We start from the raw sequence: 22,911 nt of genomic DNA on the forward strand, positions 1-22,911 counted from the left end.
AGATTACTACTTATAAAATTAGGTCTCTAAAATCTACCATTAAAATCGTGTATAACTCTATTGTGGATTTATAAAATGAAGAGCAATAGTCCACCGAATGTTGCTTTCGATTTAGGATCAGGATCCAAAGTATAATTGAAGTTATAATTGTTTGGCTTGAGATTTTATGTTAATTGATTCAGAATTTATCATATATTTACTGGACCATAATGACTATATAAACAGAAAATTTCGTGAACATTATCATGATCAATGAGAACCATGAAGACAACCGTGTCATATTAGGCGTTGTTATCTATTACTTAAACATTTTTAGACAAAACAGGTGGCACATTGTCAATGGTTGGGTGACGCAATGTCATGATAAAAATAATAGTAAATAATGGTTATATAAATACGTTTTTATTAACTAATACTTAGATTTGCTAACAATTATATAAATGTCCATAATGGTGGTTATGGTGGAGTTGATGAGCAATGGAGATGACCAAAACGTTATGGTGTTATGGACAGTAGTGACAGAAGCTATTTCGGTAACAAGAGAGGTGATGGATGGTGTTTTGGGGTGACAACTATTGTTGAACAATCTTGGCAGGTAAAAAATAAAATGCACTCATGTCCTTCAACTATACTAGCAGGTATTTGATTTGATTTTTTTTTTCTGTTTTTCCAAATCGATATAGTTGCATAGTCTTATATCACAATCACTTTTTTGCTTGCTCTCACATCATGTTTTTTTTTTTTAATTTTTTAATTTTTTTTTATATGACTTTGAACCTCAATCAAAATAAATGGCAAAAAAGGACAATTATGGTTATTTCATCGAACATGGTATGGTTTTATTTTGGATGTTCTACCGGGCTTTCGACGAGCACAATTGGGGGCGGTGGGTTTAATCTCATTTTTCAATGGATTATGTTATTTTCATGAAGTTCATTTCCCCGAAGATGTATTTTCCATGGTCGCTTTATTCTTTATATTCTCAAACTTTGATCATATTACTAAATATTTTATCTTAACTTTGTTGTTATGGATTTTTAAAATTCTAGGCTTTTGTGTACATGATACCGTGGTTTTAAAACAATACTATTATAAATCATAGAACAATTATTTCTTTTGTGTACATGCTATAACTCTATAAGATGGTGCAAATAAGATATTGATAACGCACACATGTTTATAAATATTATTTTATCATCGAGACTCTTTTCCTACCTTATTAAGAGGTTTTCTCAGGCAAGCTTACAGGATTTTAATTTTTCAGGAAACAAGCGCAAAAATAATGCCAATTGATTGTAAGAATTATTGCGCATCCAAGAGATTTATAAGGCATTTTACACTAAAATATCCCTTACTAAATGTTTTGACGTTACTTTTATTCAATGATGGATAACAGATTCTACTTTTATTCAATGTTTTGACGTTATTTAGCTAACCATGGTTTCATCATGTTTTATGCAGGGAATAACCTCACATTTGGAAGGTCAAGATCGTAGAATATGATATTTATTATTGATTCAATATTGGGTTTTAATATTTTTGGACTATTTTTAAGGGGAAAAAAGTTAACAAGGATCTGGAAATTTTTAAGGCCTACCCAACTATCCAGGACGGATGAACTCAGGCGACGTAAGTCGATGTTTTGGTTTTGCACGGACATTAAAATCAGGTATATTCTGAAGTGCAATATCATTTCAAATGACCCATAAAATACCTTTGTAAACTTTAAAACACATAACATTTTTTTTTTTTGGAAAGAAAGTGTGAAAATTAATTATGATTAATTCGTGACTTGAGGATACAACTCCAACATATTTGGGAAGATGTAAAATTGTCAAACATACTAGAAACAAATCATATGTGAGTATATGAAAAAGGATTTGTAAACTAAAGACCAGAAATATCAATCAATTTTTTTTCTTTACTTTAGATAAGGAGGGCAGAACGAAAAATAATAAGTATTAGTTCTAATATCGGAAAATGATACTATCAAATAAAACTATTAAACGACTAAAAAATAAAACTGTTTTTATTTCATCAAACATGGTATGATTTTATTTTGGATTTTCCACCAAATGATACTATCATATTCTTCTTTATTGCCTAAAACAACTATTCGTACCACTAATACAATTCTTAAGATTATCAATAAGGAAAAAAAAATGAAAAAATAATATAAATAACAAACAATTTTTTTTTATGAAACATGTAGTCTACCTATAAATGAACGTACGTTTTTCGAAAGGCTTATTAGGATTGACATTGTGTCCACCTCCTTGCCCCTTTAGAATGCCTGTCATTTTCTGGTTCAAGATACCAATGTAAATAAGCAAATATACATAACATTGTACAATTTAAATTTGTTGGATTTAAATAACGCTTACCATGATCGTCATTGTCTCTGCCTCGCCCACCTATCAAATATATTAATTATATACTATCAAACGACTAAAAAAGAAAACTATTGTTATTTCATGAAACATGGTATGATTTTATTTTGGAATTCCCACAGGATATTCGACAAGGAGGCGATGGGATTTTTCTCAATCCTTCAATGGATTATGTTATTTTCATGAAGTTTACTTCCCTAAACATGTATTTCCATGCTCTGTTTTTTTTTTGGTGTTAAACTTTGAATAGTTGGAACCTATTAAAAAAAATTGTTGTTGAGTCTCATTGTTTTTATTATTCATTTTTATTTTTACTCATTCCCTCTTGCATTTTTTATCCTGATTATTTTCTCCTTATTGTTTTTCCATCTTCATTTTCAGATTGCTCCAAACAAAGTTCCTTAATGCTGGTGGAAATGAATATTGAGAATCATAAATCATATATTCTACACCAAATGAGCAACTCATCTTACGGTTAATTAGCACAATTTTAAAATGATACTATCAAACAAAAATTGTGCCCGTGCCGATACGGCACGGGTTAAACCCTAGTTATTGATAAAGAAAGAGGGTATACAGTCGTATCCCTATAACTGAGACAAAAGAAATAAAATAAGCCTGAGTAGAGGTAACAAACTACCGACTAGTTAGGGAGGGTCAAAATACACTTTATACCAATTCTTCACAACATCAGAAGAATTCATAGGAATCGAAGTCCTTAATGGCTAACGCCCAGGTGAACAGAAAAAATTAGCTTGGTTCATAACACCCACGAACGTACAAGATGGTTGGATTTTGAAGGAGAGATTTCCAATGTACCCAATAATTAATTATTTCCTAGTTGCACATGTGATTTCCTCTGAACAAATCGGCATATTCTCGATCAAAAGGATATTATTGCGATTCTTCTATCATAAACTTGTAAAACTTTTGAGAATTGATGAATGTGGTCCGTCCTTGCAGCCTATACATGTGTGGATTATCACTTTTAGTTTCCTCCAAAAATTCACTCTCCATTAAGCCATTCTCTTTCTTTTTTCCGTTCAAATGAGTGATTATTGTCGCAAGCAGTAAACATAAATAGCTCACTTTGTTTGCAATATATAACTGCATTTGTGACATACGCCATATGCATGCATAAGTTGCGTGACATGACATAAATAAAATGAATAGCGCATAGATTGTATGACTACACTTTGGTTTTCTATGTTCTAGGAATGATTGTCTTGAGGTATTAATTCCACTGGCACTGTCAGTGGACAGGCTGGTACACCCGTTGGGATCTTATCGTATAGATGGATTTTTTCTTTCGTTTTTCTGAAAGAGACGTCGTTTAGTGAACTTAGAGCATTTCCTATGGAATGAACAAATCATCTAGTTTGTTCATTTTTCTCCCACTATGGACTCAACAAACATGAAAAATGAATGTTCAAACCAACAAATTTGTTGTTTTGTTCATTGAGTTGGAGGATGTAGAGAGCGTTTGATGATAGGACGGGCGATCTTGCCTCAAACACTCGCGGTTGAAACAACAACGTTGACGCAGGTCTTTGCAGCGCGCATTCTTTATTAGCGCACCAGATCATGTATTTCCAGCGCCGCGATTTTCATAGAAGCGCCAACGGCTGAATCTGGACGGCCAGATACTTTTGTGATCTAACGGCTATAATTTTTGAGTTCTATAAATACTCCTCATTTCAACTCCAAATTCACACATTATACACATTCTTCACTCTCAAATAATCTACAAAAATGCCTATCAGATTACGTGGTGTTAGATACACTCAACAAGAGGATTTAGCTATTTACAGAGCTTACATTATTCAAAGTCAAGATGTTACCGATATCGGTAGGAATGTATCCCAATCGACGTTCTGGGAGAATTTTTTTGAAATGTTCACCGCTAAAACGATGAACATTCATGGGCGTGATCGTCACAGATTGGCGCATTGTTTTAGTGTAATTTCGTGTAATGTTCGGAATTCATCGCTCAACTAATGGAGAAGCACAAAAATAAGATCAACGGTGAAGCCGAACATGAAGTGCTTCCCAGAACTCTAGCGATATGGTCAACATCTCACCGCGGTCGTCCTTTCGACTTCCATGCTTGTTTCAACATTCTTAGGGCGCTCATAAAATACGATCCCTACATCGCCCTAGGAATTCCACCACCCGCCGAGAATTGACGCCTATGTAGTAGTTTTTTTAATTTAATGTATTTCTTTTATTCTCATGTATGATGTGGTTGTTCAATGTAGTTTTTATTTATGAAATTGATGGTGCAATGTTTAATCGAGGAAAAAATTTAATTACTTATGCTATTGATGGTTTTAGATAATCGTAATAACACAAAATAAACAACAAATTAAATAACATAATACCATAGTGAATCGATTTATACTTCAACTTCAATCATCCCACTCCACCAAAAAATAATTTGGACATTCCCAAAAATGCATACCATATGTGTCTTCTTCATAAGAAGTCCGCTAATGCATAAAAGTCTTGCAATCGGACTTTGAGCATCCACTGATTCTCTGTGGACAATGTTTGTATTTGTGATCTCCATATCCACAATGCAAGCAGTGTAATAAATCCTTCTTCAATTTAGCTTTAAGTTTGAAGTTTTTGCAGAGTGTTGCAATCTTTTCTTCTTATCCTTTTTAATCTTCATAGCATCATCTAGCATATGTGGTTCCTCTGAACAGTTGGGATCTTGACACTGCAAATACCTGAGCTTTTCTGGTTGTGATTCAAACACCATTCTGATGCGTAAACAACCTTCCCGCGGATACTTTGAATACATCCAAGGTCATTGCATAAGACTGTGGTTATCCATGAAACATAATGGACAAACCTCTTTTACTTCGACACATAATATTTGCTTCGCTGTTCCTTTAGAAAACATGGTGGATGTTGAGAAAGAAATATGTTGGTTTGGTTGAGAGACCACCCCTAGTGTTGTATTTATAACAAGAAAATAGGAGTTGGTAATTCAAATGGTCGGCTTTTGTAAAGTCGCGCGGTTTTACCAAAGAACGCCAACTCCTATGGTAATTCAAACAGGCGCTTAAAGGAAAGTCGCGCGCGGTTGTATTACCAACGCCAACGGCTAAATTCTGAACGGCTCGATCTTCTTTCTTGACCTATAAATTCCATTCCTCCCGTCTCCAAAATCACTTCTTCTTCTTCTTTTTTTTTCTAAAACTCTTCAGAAATGTCTGTTAGAAATCGTGGTCCAAAGTTTACTGAATAAGAGGATATAACTATATGGAAAGCATATTTTTCTCATAGGGTAATTGTAACACCCCGAGTTCCGGACCAGGGTCAAACCCATATGAAGATCCGAACTCGAAGCATTACGGGTCGGAAAGAGACTTATGCATACATATTTTTGCTAATTTACTATTTTTTTTTATAAAACATAGTTGAAACTTTATATAACATAAAATGAAGCATATAAATACGCTTATTATCTTAATAACGATTTCAACCAAACATATTATTTCAAATTACATTTCAAGCAATACAATTAAGCAATTCAATCACTAAGCTACTCATTCCTAGCTTCCGTTGCGCCACTCTGATAAATCTACAAGGATGTCAATTTGGGTGAGATGACAACTCAATAGAATGCATTCCCAATCTCAAAACATGTATAACAATGTCAATGAGTCAAATAACATACAACATGAGCATATAACATAATTTCGAGAAAATCACTAATATAGGTACTCACCCAACATGATCATCACACAAGTACATTTTTTAAATCATGAATTCACAATACAAATATCGTTTCTAACAAATCATCTTAAGATTTCAAAACAAGACTATACAATATTAATATTATTTCAACAAATCATCCTTCAATCATGAGTTCATAATACCCATAATACTTTCAATAATTCATCCAATTAGATTTCAGAATTGAGTTCATAACACCAATAATAATTTCGACAAATCTACCAATTTAGGTTTTAACAATTGAGTTCACGGTAGGAATGTCCTTGGTTCGTACACCCACCTATCGTTTATCGGCACGGACAACCTCCTTCGATGGTCAGGAACAAAAGTTCCTATAGGGATCATACCCATATGCTCTCGGGGATCATTACCTGTTTCATTCACGGTACGAAAACCTTGGTTCGTACATCCATCTATCGTTTACCGGCACGGACATCCTCCATCGATGTTCGGGAAATACAAGTTCCCATGGGGATCATTATCCATTTAACTCTCGAGGATCATTACCCGTTGTTAGCATGAGAATAAATTCCATATAACGGTAAAACATGAACTCATTTAAGTTTTTGAAATCATTTTTACAAACAATACAAGCAACCATGGCTTAATAGCATACTACAAATATTATATGCATTTATCTCAGACATTTTATCAAACACACTAACTACATACATTTTACTTTACGTGTTTCAGGTGATAACGTTTCCTGATCATCTTCATATTTTACAGGAACATTTTTAATACATTCATATATTACATATCCAAAATTCACACAAAACTAACAGTTCAAACAAAAGATATTTGGTTTATATGATCATTCTAAAAACTGGGAAGATAACATCATATTAGAAACATATTCACAGTAAATTCATTTAATTCTAAAATCAAGCAATTCCAATGCAAAGTGAAAGATAAGATGTTTATCTACAATTTTTTTGAAGACCTCAAATCATTTTAACATCATTAAGACTGTCTAAGAACATCAAAACCACATCAACACGAAACTGTCCAGAAATTCAGAAACTATCACCCAAATTCAAACAAATTTTCAACGGTGAATATACGGTGGAAGACTCTCAAATTTTAACTAGTGATACCTAATCATGTTATATACCAATTATAGAAGTCTGATCATCAATAGTATGCATCAAATTAAATAGAAAAATTTCAGAACCCTAATGATATAAGAATAAACAAAATTGAAATCAAAGTATAATAAAGAAACACAAAGAGAAAAGGGATTAAACATTCTACCTCAATTCTATTAAGCCTCCACTGATTTTCTATAGTCTTCCTCTCTAAAATAAACCCTAATTTTATCTCCTTCTTCTCTATAACTTTTAGATTTCTCCTCCCTCAAATTCCTTTCCTAAACTTTTTGTTATAAAAATCTTAATAATACTAATGTTTATTTTTTTTTAATTGTCTATTCATTTTGTCCTAATTTATTTATTATTAATTATTCTGTTTCCATCCTATCTTGTAGCCTTTCTAGTTCAATAAATCCACCTAGGCTAAAGCAAAGGAACAACAACCTAAGACACGAGGTCAACTAATTTCGGTATAACCCGACCCAAAACCGTAACTGAAAATACCGGGTATCACATTCTGCCACCCTTAAAAGAAATTTCGTCCCGAAATTTAGAAAATACATACAACCTAAAAGTTCACTTAATATAAATAATATAATACCTAACATGACTATGCAATCCAGCGCATGAATTCCACAACGGAAAGAATACAATTCAAAACATGACCAATCAAATCAAGCATGCATGGAAACATACAAAAATATTTTATTTACGGTCCCATTCAAGATCTAAAGCTTAGAGTTCTGATACCAACTTGTAACACTCCGAGTTCCGGATCAGGGTCGAACCCACATGAAGATCCGAACTCGAAGCGTACGGGTCGGAAAGAGACTTATGCATACATATTTTTTGCTAATTTACTTTTTTTACAAAACAAAGTTGAAACTTTATATAACATAAACTGAAGCATATAAATCCTCTTATTATCTTAACAACGATTTCAACCAAACATATTATTTCAAATTACATTTCAAGCAATTCAATCACTAAGCTACTCATTCCTAGCTTTCATTGCGTCACTCTGATAAATCTGCAAGGATGTCAATTGGGGTGAGATGACAACTCAATTGAATGCATTCTCAATCTCAAAACATGCATAACAATGTCAATGAGTCAAATAACGTACAACATGAGCATATGACATAATTTCGAGAAAATCACTAATATAGATACTCACCCAACATGATCACCACACAAGTACATTTGTTTAATCATGAATTCTCAATACAAATACTGTCTCTAACAAATCATCTTAAGATTTCAAAACAAGACTATACAATATTAATATTATTTCATCAAATCATCCTTCAATCATGAGTTCATTACCCATAATACTTTCAATAATTCATCCAATTAGATTTCACAATTGAGTTCATAACACCAGTAATAATTTCGACAAATCTACCAATTTAGGTTTTAACAATTGAGTTCACGGTACGAATGTCATTGGTTCGTACACCCACCTATCGTTTATCGGCACGGACAGGATCCATCGATGGTAAGGAACAAAAGTTCCTATGGGGATCATACCCATATGCTCTCGGGGATCATTACCCGTTTCATTCACGGTACGGAAACCTTGGTTCATAACACCCAAGAACGCCCAAGATGGTCGGATTTTAAAGGAGAGATTTATAATGTACCCAATAATCAATCATTTCCTAGTTGCACATGTGATTTCCTCTGAACACATCAGCATATTCTCGATCAAAAGGATATTATTGAGATTCTTCTAGCATAAAATTTTAAAACTTTTGAGAATTGATCAATTTAGTCCATCCTTATAGCCTATATTTGTGTGGATTATCACTTTTAGTTTCTTCCGATAACCTTACTCTCCATCGATCCATTATCGTTCGTGTTTTCTATTTTTCCACTCTATCTTACTGTGTTCAATCGGTCGTCGTCATCCAAAAGAATTTGGAGCTCAGTTCCTTTTGGAACATACATGCTCCATTTCTATGTTTTAGGTACCATATGCCATATAAATATATCGTGTGACTTAGCATGCACATAAAAAGAATAGAGCATATGTATTGTGAACTTGTGTTTATTTGAACTTTTGTTTTCAATGATGCTACATGAGGTTACAAAATTTCAAAAACACGAAGTTATTTTTTCCTGGCACCCGTAACCAGTCTAATGGAGTATCTTTTATTTAACCATCACTATTTGGCTTTTGCTATATACACATTACGTTGCTTAATATTAAAATGAGTACCTGTTGTAGGATCGAGCAAGAGATAGGAGAGCACACGCGGAAGCAATAAAACGACTACATTGATAATCAGTTTGGTGTACAATTATTATGGCTCAATAGCCTACTTATAGTCTCACAAACTTGACGATCACTCAAAGCAAACTTTCCTAACAAAGATAAAACTCTAACAAAGAAACTTTCCTAACATAAATAAAACTCTAAATATAACTCTTCTAGGAATCTCTAGTTCTCAAATACCTTGCTTCTCAAGTAAAATCCAACTTCCAAATATCGCACAGTGTGTCAAAAACGTATGTTGATCCACGAACCAAATCACCATATCTTGGTTTAACTTCCAACATCCTACCTTAAACCAAGATATCATCCAACGGGAATTTTGTAACCCTCTTCTATTCCTTATCTTCTTCCATTAATCGACGTCAGAATGTCCTTGTCTTTTCTCATCTTCTATTCATCTTCTTCCATTGATAAATGTCAACATACAACTATTAGAAACACTAACAATGGTAGCAGCATCCACTATTAAAATTACTAACAATAGTAGTATCACGTTCTTGTCTTTTCTCATTCTTCAAATATACCACCAACAAACCCTTACTTCTTAATACTCGATTATAGCTTATCCCAATTTCATGATCCTACCGGAATTCCGTCATCATTATCCAATCAGCAAACAAACTTGATTCACAAACTTCTTTTCACGTTCTTCTTCATCTTCATCGCAACGGAACACCATCTTTAACAAACCCAAAACCAAATTATGTAACTCATCACCGAGCATGTAGCTAGCTCATCTTCTACATTTAATCTTCTCTTCACATGTTACTTTAACAAGAGTCACAACTGTCATTTAGTGATGTCTGCTAAAACTGATCTTTTCACAGTTCATAAACCATTTGTATCTTCTAAAGTACACATGTTGCCACATCTTCACGATCATAACCTTGTTAATTGTTGTGATGTTATCCTCGACTCATAGGTATTATAACCTCCTCTTGTTGATCACTATCTTCTCAAATTTTATACTAGAATTGCTTCACTTCTCTATTCAAATCCGCACACTGGGATTTCTTATCTCCTTACGATCACAACCTTGTGAACGTATCTTTCACAACTCGTAAGCTTCATTCACCTACCTCTTATTGACTTCTCATGCATCACCCTTAGTGATTGCTTCTCTTGCTTCACAACCTTACTGTTGTTTCTTCTTCTCTTTTCTTCTTTTTTTCTTCATGATTCTCTCATAATCCTTATCTTGTTACGCCTCTGCCACAAGCAATAACTATCCCAAAGTCTTCCACACTTTGTAGGATTTCAAAGTTTCTGCCACAAATTCTTCAACCACACTTTACTTCTTCCAACATGTTTGAGCTTAAATTCCAACATGCTACCTTCCTCCCTTAAGCTCAAACATCACCAACATTCCTTTTCATTCTAAGTTTCTGAATTCGATCAACTTAATCAAACCGTATCAGTCCTTCTTGACTGTAATACCTTTGATCCTCCATCAAACTGTACCAGTCCTCCTGACTGCAATACCAGCTTTGATCCTCTATCCTCATTGATTTCTAATTCATGACTTAACCATTTGAATCAACCACTCACCTTAAGCTTTTTCACCTCCTAAAATCAACCCACAACAACCCATTTTTACTACCACATTACCGATCACAACCATCATCAAAACTTTTATCCTCAAACCCTTGTCGGACTCGACCATTTTTTTTTTTAAGAAAAAGAAATTTATTAATCATCATCAAAAGAAAGGAGTTTACAAGAATTGGATGGGAGTCTCGCAACAAGATGAGCTCCAATCCCTTTTTGAATGACGACACCTAACCTATGGAAAATAAAATCTCCTACCTTGACATTCGCATCATGACTAGCCATGTAATTACGTAGTCTTTTCAAAAAAACTACCGTGTCACTACCAAACTCCCTCAAGGTGATGAAAGCAAGGACACCAAAGCCGAACCCTTGAGACGAACACTTTTCGAGATATTTAGCATTCTTCTTGGCCACAGCGTTAGTAATCGCTTGTCCTGGAGAAAATGCATGTACACCTTTACCTGTAAGATAAGAAACACCCGTAACATCTAAACACATGTTATGCCCATTAAACCAATTATAAACCATGATGTCAGCGGGTCTCAAAGACGAACCATCATCATCTATGAGACCTAATGATATTTCCTTCCTGGCTGGGACTCCTGCACGATAACACATATCAGCGAAAGTGTCTCGAATAAGATCATGTCGAAATTTAAGACCAATCCCTTTGGTACAGTGTACAACATGATATCCAAAAATATCCATCTCCCGCCCACATGCAGAACATACATCACCCACCTCAAAAAGGGGGATGCTCAATCTATAACGCAAAAAATATTGAAACTATCTAGGTCCAATCCTTTGGTTCAGTCCATCAATGGGAATATCCAGCAAATAGTCTTGAGCATGTTTAGTCTTGTTGCATTGCCACAAAACCGTATCACGTACAGACATATCAAAGTTAGTGGGAATTTTCTTCACCACAACATCAAAGTATTTAACCTCCAGAGAGCTCATAGAAAGGGGGGCGATTCCATCAATGTTGAGTGGTGAGTCTACAATGCCACATACCTGATTATATGCACTAAACGCGAGACCAAGATTAGGTCTTGAACCATCCACATAGGAGTGTCGCAAGATATTACGCTACTGAGAAATTATTTTTGTATAAGACGCCACGCAGCAATATTGCATAATGTCTTTCATAGTATAAACTCCCATCCCACCGTGTTTGATAAAAAGAATGACCAATCTCTGTTGAAGCATCCCAAAACCAGGCCCATCACCTATAAGAAGTTTCCGTAAGTATTCGAACAAGTTCTCATCATACAACGGATGAGTACTAGACAAGTATTCGAGTTTAACCGTGCGCATAGAAAAGTAGAGTCTGGAGACTCCACTGCAGTTCCGCAAGAGTAGCAGCTCACATTGTGGATCCTTACGCTTCTTAATAGCTTCCATCAACTCCAAGGTCTTATGCACCCTACTAACAACCAAGTCCTTACAAAATTGTTGATTTGAACTCACCGAACCACCAAGTAACTTCACACCTTTCTTTGGCCTGCTGATCCCGTCAGGAAAAAATCCCAAAGCTAGCCCTCTAGTATCAACCACTGGACAATAAATCTCTGTCTTAGAAATATTGAGATGCAAACCCAGAGAAGGCCCCTCTTATTGAACAATTTATAAGTCTTTCGATACCATCATGGTATCACCAATCAGCGTTCCATCATCAAGGTACCAAGATTGAAGTTCTAAAGTACATTGCTCTGCAATTTTGTGGACAAGGGGGTGGAGAGTTAGCGCAAAAAGAAGGGGACTGAGGGGCTCACCCTGCTGTACACCCCGCGCAGAGAATAAGGTATGATCCAAATAATACAGATGCGCAGGATTGGAGTAATAGAACTCCACCCAATAGGCAATAGAGGGGCAACGTAATCTAACTTCCCTAAGCATAGAAGACCTGTCAACCAAGTTAAAAGCATTAAAATATATATATATATTTTTAAAACGAATTTTGAGCTTCTCCCTGACTTCCATAAATCATCACCAGGAACAAAAGATTTCCAAATATTATCACCATCGAAAAATAAGCCATTTGGAACAAGAGTTTCCTAAAACTGGCACCTTCCAAATATAAACTAGTTTCCTAAAAGTGGCACCTTCATATATTGTACAGTTTCCTAAAACTGGCACCTTCCATATACTAACCAATCTTCACGAGCCTTCAATCACCATCCTCCATCACTATCTATTCGCACGTTGCAGCATCTTCATCGTTGATCACATCTTAATAATGGAAGCATCACCTCGGAAATCACATCAGCCATCAATTCTTCTCTAATTCTTCTTGGTTTCAAACTCCACAGACGCACAACTTATCAGTGAATACCCATCACAACGAACCACAAACCTCATTCATCAAACTGTTTTTTTTATCTCGAAGCACTGTCCCTTTTGACCCCACTAACCACTCTAGGTTCAGTCGGAAGTGAACGCAGATGCAACAAAACTTTTTTTTTTTATCCTTCATGAAAAACTAAGAACCAATTCTCCACCGGAAACAAAGAATTTCTTCAACTCTTTCTCTTTCTCCTCTCTCTTCCTCTCACCTTGCTCTGATACCATATGTTGGATCGAGCAAGACAGAGGAGGGCACACGCAGAAGCAATAAAATGATTACATTGATAATCAGTTTGGTGTGCAATTCTTATGGCTCAATAGCCTACTCATAGTCTCACAAACTTGACGATCACTCAAAGCAAACATTCCTAACAAAAATAAAACTCTAAACAAAGACACTTTCCTAACATAAAGAAAACTCTAAATAGAACTCTTCTAGAACACTCTAGTTGTCAAACACCTTGCTTCTCAAATAAAATCCAACTTCCAAATATCGCACAGTGTGTCAACAACGTATGTATCCACGAACCGAATCACCATATATTGGTTTAACTTCCAACACCTGGTGATTATTCTTTGACATCAAATTTTAAGTCCAGGTCTTACGAGGGGTTTCACAACCCCTTCAGAATCAAAGCCACATTATGAAGCCAGGAACCACCAGGGGCGGAGGCAGCCCTATGCAAGGGTTGGCAACTGCACCCCCTTGATTCTCAAAATTTCTACTGAGTGTTAGCTTTTGAAGCCCAAAAAAGAAAGAAAAACCATATTTGCACCCCCCTCAAAAGCCCAACGGAAAAGCAACTTGTTAACTTCCCTTCTTCATTTCTCCCATATAAGTATTCTGAATTCACGAGACATTTTCTTCTCTTAATTTTCCGTTGCTCTATCTCATTTTGTCTCCAATTAGTTTTTTTTTGGATTTACATGTCTTACTGATCACCACTTTCTCTTTGTCTCTATTCCTATAGTTTTTGTTTGTCTTCTCATTTTCATTTTTGCAGGTTCTCAAATGTAAGCCTTTTTCTCAGAGTCGTTTCTCCAAAGTTCTAACCAATGTCAAGTACCAAATATTAGAGAACATACAACTTGATAATGCTCTTGGGTAGAGTTGGTAAATGTGGAGACAGATCTTTTGGCTTTTGCAAGAAAATGGACGTTGGTACTAAGTCTTAGCTTTGGCACTCATTGACAACCAGCTTAAGGTTTGCATTTCCCAAGTCATAATCTTCATTCTTTATCCAAATATCTCAATTTTAGTCTTTCTATTTCCAGTTCATGTTATCTTAATTTCATTTGGTTTTTGAATCTTCTTTTCTTATTTGCGGTCAAACCCCCTTTGCTTTAAAATTAACTCTCGTTATCATGTGAACATATATCTTTTAGACTACTTTTATAAGCCCATTGTTGCTTTAGCTCTTACCAACCTCAAGATCTCTCACTCGAATTCTAATTCTAGTATCTGCACTTATTTTTTCCCTCGTTACAACAGTTGTTTAAGTGCTACAGTAATTTCTTCAATGTGCAATGGATTTTTTTATTTTTTGTCGAGGGACTTCTTTTTCTTGCACCCCTCACCCAAAATCATGGCTCCGCCCCTGGGAACCACAAAGCAAGGAAAATTGGAAAACATAAATAAATTCAAAGTTAGCAAGCTTCTTGGTTATTTAGAGTTCTTTAGAACTCCCCCAATCCCCGTGTTAGTATTGGGCCTTTGTAGGTGGTTGTGAGGCAGGCCCGTTTCAAATATCAGCCTAACAGAGTGATTGAGTTGGAACTTGGAACAGGACAAGGAAAAAATAAAATATGACAATGACTTGGAAATGATTGAGCTATATAAAATGCAATGAGCAAGACAGGAAGAACCACTACATACATTTGTAACTACAAGAAAACACAATGCATAGGAGGTCAGTGGTTAAAATTTGTTCAAAGAAGTATGCGAGGACGATTTTTCGGGGGTGGGTGGGTGGGGGAGTTGAACCAGGGTTACCCAGCCCCTTGGCTCCGCGGCCGCTGGAGGTCACCTCCTAATGTTTTCTCTCTCTTAATATCATTCATCTAGTACCACTGATAATCTCCTTAAGAAAACTGTCCATTATTCTTGATTTACTCCTTTTAATTACAATTTTGTTCCCATTTTTTGTTGGAATATGTATTAAGTGATAGAATTGATATAATTCTATCTACATCGTTTCATCCCACTGTCATTTTTAGTTTTCTCCGGTAACTTAATTTTCATCAAGTGGCCGCCATTTTACCCCATATTTCCACTCAACCTCTCTTCTTCTTTTTTTTTTTTTTTTTGGTAAGAAAGAAATTTATTGAATACACTGAATCACTTAAAGTTATTGCAAAGAGAACAAAATAAAGAAAAACAGTAGAACGACCGGCATCAAAAGATACATGATGCCTTGTTGGACACGCATATGTTGCCTCATTAAAAACCTTACCTAGAAAATTAGCAAAGGAAAAGAGTACAACGCGATAAGTTCTAAGAGATATAAAATACAAAAGCATACAATACCAACCAATGCAATTGTAGAATTTCAGAGATCTAGGAATGCTTCGTGCTCTATCGGCACCCAAAGAGTTGTCTTCTAATACTGGTAATATGTTAGATTCCACAAACAAGTTGTTGGAAATAAGCACCTTTGCTCGAGATAGAACTATCAAGATAGATTCATGAGTTCTTCTAGCAAGACTGCTAGAAGTGTCACGTCGGCCTATCCAGGAGGGGGTCCTGCTAATCCATGATTTAATTGGTGAAAGTTGAGGTTGTATCTTCGAAAAAAACACCGCCTTTGGAATCACCAACCCAAGGAAAAACTAGAATAACATAGCCAGCATTGATTTCAGCATCATGATGGTTCAAAAGAGCCTTCATTTTCCTATTTAAATAAGAAACACAAGAGTAGATTAAGTTGCACACTAACCTTATGCAGAACATGATGGGCAGAAACACTAACATTACACTATTTAGATGCAAAACATAAAACGACGGAAATAGGAAGACAAAATTTAACCTAGACAATCCGAAACTAAAAAGCTATTAACTTGAATTATAATTTTCAGGATAATGAAGAATGATTCTATGCATCAAAATGATAAAATACTTAACTATTGATTTTGTTTTATCATGTAGATCTAAGATCCTTAACATATGTGACTAAATGATTACTTAAAAATCTCCCAAAAATCTAAACAAAACACCTAGTATTATACCAAGAAAAAGACTCCTAATAATGCGGAAACTGTAAGTAGCCAAACTAAGGTATGTTTAATTCAGAAAAGACTATTGAACTTAAATAACAATCATCGAAATAGCATTGTTAATCGAGCAGGACAAAATATATAATCTTTAAGAAGTTAATAAGAAAATAGCCCATGTATAGCCCAAAGACTAGTCCTGTTCGACGCCCTAGCTCTCTATGTATGCTATGAAGTCTTGTTTGTTGGTACAACAGAAAGCACTTCAAATTAAATCACCAGAATATTTTTTCTAATGAACTTGAAATGAAGTCATCTTGCCCCTTAGCCCTGACCACTTCAATGATACTGAAAGAGCAGATTCCAAAAGAATAAAGAAGCAACAGGAAAAATTATAATAAAACTTAAGGAAGAGCCAAAAGAGAATGGAAACAATGAAAATAAAACCTCCAAACAAATGAAAGATTAGTAAAAGAAAAGAAAAAATCAGGAAAGAAAAAATAAGCCAATTGTTAGGAGCAGCAAGTCTTGGGTTTGTAGAGTCAGCGGAACAAGGTGTAGATCTGATTTTCTGAAAATAAATGTGCTGACAAGAGACAATAAAAATACTAAACAAAAAGACAGACAACTAACCCTGTTCAACAAATGCTATAACAAAACATTTCCTAAAGCAGATGAATTAAGACTCAAGCACGCTCTACAGTTAGCTCATAGTCTGTAAAAAAAGAGTGAAATCAAAGGATATCCAGACCAGGGCTATAGAGCAAAACAGAAGAAAACAAACCGAACTACACTAAGATCGACAACAGAAAATCTGAAAAAGCAAAAGCAAGTAACCTAAAAAAATTCTTAAATAGAAAGAAGAAGACTCACGATTGTCCTTAATTTACTCCCTAATCATTACGCTCACAAACCATCATATTCATTAGTCTTATAGAAATTTCCAGTCAATCAAGGTAACTAGCTTGTTAAAATTAAAAACATGAAGCAAAACCCCCAAATCAAACCGAAACAGAAGGAACAGAATTCCTAAAACAGCTACCAATTAGTAGATACCTGAAACCAACCCATGACTAAAGAAGATGCGATAACTGACAGACTCCTTCCATCTCTTCATTAAGATGTGTTATCACAGGTCAACACCCACTTACACAACAACAACAACAAAAACAGGAAAATGGATTCTAAACTATTGCCCCTTTTTTCTTCACATAAAAAGTATTTTTGATCCCTTATTCTTCTGGGAATCAATAGATGACGGAGGTTTTCAAACAATGGGTAACACCCATACAAGAAGGGACTTCAAGGAAAAATAAATAATGATTCTTTAAATCATCCTGGTTTTCACTTTTATAAAAATTAGTTTTTTTTTTTTTTTTTTTTTTTTTTTTTTTTTTGAAAAAGAAGAAAACAAGATCCAGCCTACCTCCTTTCAGGCCAGAGATTCAACAAACTATCTTTTTGTAAACTCACCTGTATGCAACCATTGAAATATTTTGACAGCGATTCATAGAGTCGCTCTAATGTATCATAAAATGCTTCACTTCCTGGTCAACACTAAGATCAACACCAAAATTCTAAAAAAACTTAACTTTATAAATATATAGGTCAAAGTACCTTAATTCCATACCCAATTTTTTTAGAATTTCCTTCTGTTCCCAAATTTAAAACCTATTTTGAGATTAAAGAAATAGGGGAAATGCAACGAAATAGATAATTTTACCGGTTTTAAAAATATGGCATCGACATGCTCAATAACAATGTCAGCGATCCAACATCCGATTTTAATTTCTATCCGATCAGACAAGAAACATCACCTTCCTCAGAATTGATCTCCAACAACACACAGAACAAAAGAGAAGATTGGTGATTTCTGTAAGAACAAATCAGGCTATCCACCAATGAGAAGTAAATAAATTAAATTAGGTACCATTGAAATGAAAAGGGAGACCTGATAAAAAGGAAATCAAAGAGGAATTCTACAAACTGAACACACATAATAGGCCAACAAGGAAACTAGAATCCCGGAACTCAACACACATAAACACTCCTGTTGTTGTTGTACCAAAACAAGCGTACCAATCAACAACCTTAAGGAGGAATCGGGAGAAAAAACAGAAAATAGAAGAACAAACAAATCCATAGAAAGTCTTGGGTTTGAAAGAATCACACCACTTTCTCTGCAGAATCATAAGGAAACAAGGCAGCAAAGAACAAACAAACCTAGAAATCAAATTACTCTAAAAAAACTATCTAAAAATTAACACATCACATCTATTTCTCATACTCAGATCCGTCCCTCTTAGTTCATGACTCCATTAATACCCAAAGCCTTGCACAGATCTTACTCCATAAGGGAGAAAGAAGGGCCACTCTACCTCTCTATCGAGTGATTATTATCACAGCTCAACTGAGTGATTTTTTTAATACGTTGTTTGAACATGTAAGCAGCCTTTGCTTTTCCTTTCTATGTTTTAGGTGCCGACCATATGCATGCATGGGTTGTGTTTTTTTTTTTTTTTTTTTTTTTTTTTAATTATAGAAATATGATTTTATTGAATGAATTAAAGAAGAATATTGTTTAGGTCCTGCCGGATACTATCGTTCAACCAGCTAGGAACCTGATCAAACCAAGTTTCCCTAGTAAAATTTACGGAAAATGGGTCATTTGTCCAAATATTTTTGAAACATGGTTCTACTGGACGTGTAAAAATTATTACGGATGCAATGGACAAAAAAAAGATAGCAAGGATGAAACTGGATTCATCCTAGTTTAAACTTAAAAAATAGCGAGGATGAAACTGGATGCATCCTGATGTAAATTAAAAATAAGAAAAAGTATTTGAAAATGGGTAGGATGAAATTGTTTACATCCTGGGTATTTTAACATTTTTGTCCATTTAAACAGTATCAAAACCTAGATGTCTTTTTCACCCAGAAATTATTGATTTTGGTCTTTTTAACCAATTTTGTGTAAAATTTGAAACTTCATGTTTTGCAAGCTTATGAGCTGCATTATTTGCATCTCTGGGTTCAAAAGTACATAACCAGTAATCAAATGAGCTATTTAGTAGAACAATAACGTCTTCAATCCAGGAGTTGGTTGTCCATCAAACTGAACTTCTCGAACCATTAATTGCTCTAACCACACAGCTACAGTCTCCTTCCATGTGTAGTCTTCTGATTCCCCTTTCTTTAGCCCATCTTATTGCCGTTAAAGCTGCTGCAGCTTCCGCCCCTTCAGCCGTTACTGTTGTTGTATACCATGATCTAAGTCCATGGTGCGTGCCTCCAAAATCCCTGATAATTAGACCCAAACCCGCATTGCCAGATTCTTTAACAAAAGCAGCGTCAAAATTAATCTTTAACACATTCTCATATGGAGGTCTCCAATAAATTAATTGCCCACCACTAACATTTGCACTGGTAGCAGGAATTGGAATACAAGTGAGTTTCCAGTCATTGTAATATTTATTAACTAAAGATGAGATACTTCCTGCATTAGGATGAGCTTTTTCAAAAACTAGGTTACACCTAGGTTGTGTAACATGAATGAATAAAATGGATAGCGGCATAGCGCAGATATTGTGTGTCTAACGGTATGGCTTCGGTTTCCTATGATCCGGGCCTTTGGTTTTTAAGATGTTGTACCAAAATCTAAAGAGGCCCGTTTCAGTCTTAAGGTAAGAACCGTGCACCATTCTTTTTTCATGGGAACCACCATTTCAATTTTGAGAGGTCATTATGAAATAAACCTAAATCATCCGTTATCTAGGTATCTATATCAAAATTATCCTTTCTAATTAAGTTAGTGTAAAATTAATTAATTTAATATTAGTTATTTAAATGATTAAATTAAGTTAACTAGTGATTATTAGGTTAAATTTTAAAGTGTGAGGGCATAAAAGGCTTATACCACTCTATGGTCCCTATCCAAGATACAAGAAAAGAAAAGAAAAACAAGTACTAGAAACAGACCAATAGTACTCTAAGTAATATCAAAGTAAATTCTGCACCAGTTTTTCATAGTTTCCTTCCCCATCCTCAAAATCCTTGAACACTTCTTTTTTTTTTGGTTCATTTTGGAGTGAGGGTTTTGTGTAACCTCAAAATCCTTGAACACTTCCAGCATCTTGTCCTAACAAGTTCTATATTTGCTTAGAAAGAGAGCAGTTCAAGAAGATATGAGCAGCAGGGACGTACCTAGCAAGGGGCTAAAGGAGGTTATAGCCCGTCCCTAATTTTTGAGTATAAAAAATTTAGTATAGAAACTTAAGTTAAATTTTATGTTTAGTCCACATATTAGTTGTATTTAGTTAATTGTATGTAATTTTTAGCCCATACTATGAGGTGATCAAAATTTAAGTTATTTTTAAAGTAAATAATCTTCTTCCAGTCGCTACCTTTCTACTCCTACTTTCTTCTCTTTTGGTAATCACTTTGTTTTTCTGTTATTTGTGTTCGTTTTAACTTTTATTTCCTTAGCTATTTAGTATTGTACGGGTGGATCACTATTTGGCCACTAATTATGTGATGTATTCCAAAAAACATTGTCGCGGCCTTCGGCCGTTTTATCGATTGTTACAATCCAGCCCTATCCAAGGGAGAATCCTGGGTCCGTCCCTGATGAACAATAGGTTCGGGAGCATTCTTACTCATGCATCAGATGTTGATAATGTTGGAGAGCAATTCTACATTTTTCCGTGCAAAAGAGAAGAGAACCTTTTTTTCGTTACATTACCATCGAAACAAAGGTAGATTTACAATATAATTTTCGGCACGGGCATAATTTTCATCTGGATATTAAATTTAGTATTTTTATTAATTATCGAGTTTATTTGTCATTTTTATTCTTCTTGGATTATAAGGGGTCATTGGAAAATAGGATGATAAGGGGTCATTGATTCTTCTTTGAAAGGAAAATCAATTGATATTTTTATTCTTCAGTCCATTAATCCTTTATCATGTACTCATATATAATTCTTTTCCAGTATATTTGATAGTTTTACATTCTCCCAAATAATGCCTCTTCCTGAGCCGTACCCTATCAGAATTATTTTTCACATACTAATCCACAAAAACCAACGATATTTGATATGTTTTATAGTTTGCAAAGACCAAAAAAAAATTTATCAATTATTTGAAACAGTATTGCCCTTTTGCATCTCCATTATTTTAGTGACCGCGTAAAACCAACACATCGAACTATGTAGGTTAAATTTTTTTACATCACTCGAACTCATTCATCCCATAAATAATTGTGTACGTATTAACAATGTCAAGATCCTTGTTGATTTTTTTCCCTTTATAAATGGTCCAAAAAGATTAAAACTTAGAATGGACTCTACAATACATATTTCATCGTATGTTTTTATAATCCGAATAACACAAATAAATACTAATTCATTTATCCAAGTCATTATACTACGTTGAGCCATTTCAGATGGCAACCCATTCGACTCAGAAAAGATATATCTCCAATTCTTCAAAACCCTCAGACAATCTACGACATTGATCTTCTAAATGTGAGGTTATTCGCTGCATAAAAATATTGCTAGTAGTCAAATGGTTAACCACTTGACCTAATGACAATAGACTATGTTATCCATCATTATTGAACAAAAATAACGTTCTGCTATTTAATAAGAAATACGTGAGACGATGTGAAATTACTCACTGGTGGAATTTGGTCATCACCAATACTCACAACTACAAAAACACCATCTACCATTTTTGTTGTTACTGAAATAGCTTCCATCACCATTTCCAACAACACCACAACGTTTTTTTCCTTTACACCATCACAACCACCATTGTGATCCACTTAATAAATGTTGGCCAATTTAGATATTATTTAATCGAATTATATTTAATATCATTATTTAATAAAAATATTTGTTAATAGAATAATTTAATTATTATAATTTTTGATGCAATGTCTACTATGGAAAATTAATAGAATGGTTAAAATGAAAGACAAATGAAAAATTAGTAATTTGTTAATTAAATTTAGACGTTAGATAAATTTTTAATCATCAGTTATGAGAAACAATTACAACCATAGATTTATCTATTGCAAGAATAAAAATGACATTTGTCCATAATAAGTTAAAAATATTATGTCAATTTTAACCCTTCTTATTATTTTGTTGGATTTATATAAACTGATAATTGTTTTTCATATTTTTTAATTATTATGCTTCTTACGGAGAATTGCTAGGTTGATTGAAGTATGTGTCTCGAAGAAACCACAAAGTGAAACATGTAGTGGGACATACTGAAAAAATCAATCATAGCT

The 22,911-nt window shown here is 34.5% G+C and overlaps 1 long non-coding RNA gene across 1 annotated transcript; it reads right to left on the reverse strand.

The window, feature by feature from the left end:
• Positions 1-15,693: 15,693 nt before the first annotated feature.
• LOC113292684 lies at positions 15,694-18,958 on the reverse strand. The gene is made up of 2 exons (XR_003331819.1): positions 18,337-18,958; positions 15,694-16,294 (listed from the first exon to the last, which is right to left on the reverse strand). It is a non-coding gene; the product is annotated as an uncharacterized LOC113292684 (long non-coding RNA).
• Between the last annotated feature and the right edge of the window lie 3,953 nt (positions 18,959-22,911).

The sequence above is a fragment of the Papaver somniferum genome, chromosome 7, assembly GCF_003573695.1.
Source record: "Papaver somniferum cultivar HN1 chromosome 7, ASM357369v1, whole genome shotgun sequence".
Taxonomy (NCBI): domain Eukaryota; kingdom Viridiplantae; phylum Streptophyta; class Magnoliopsida; order Ranunculales; family Papaveraceae; genus Papaver; species Papaver somniferum.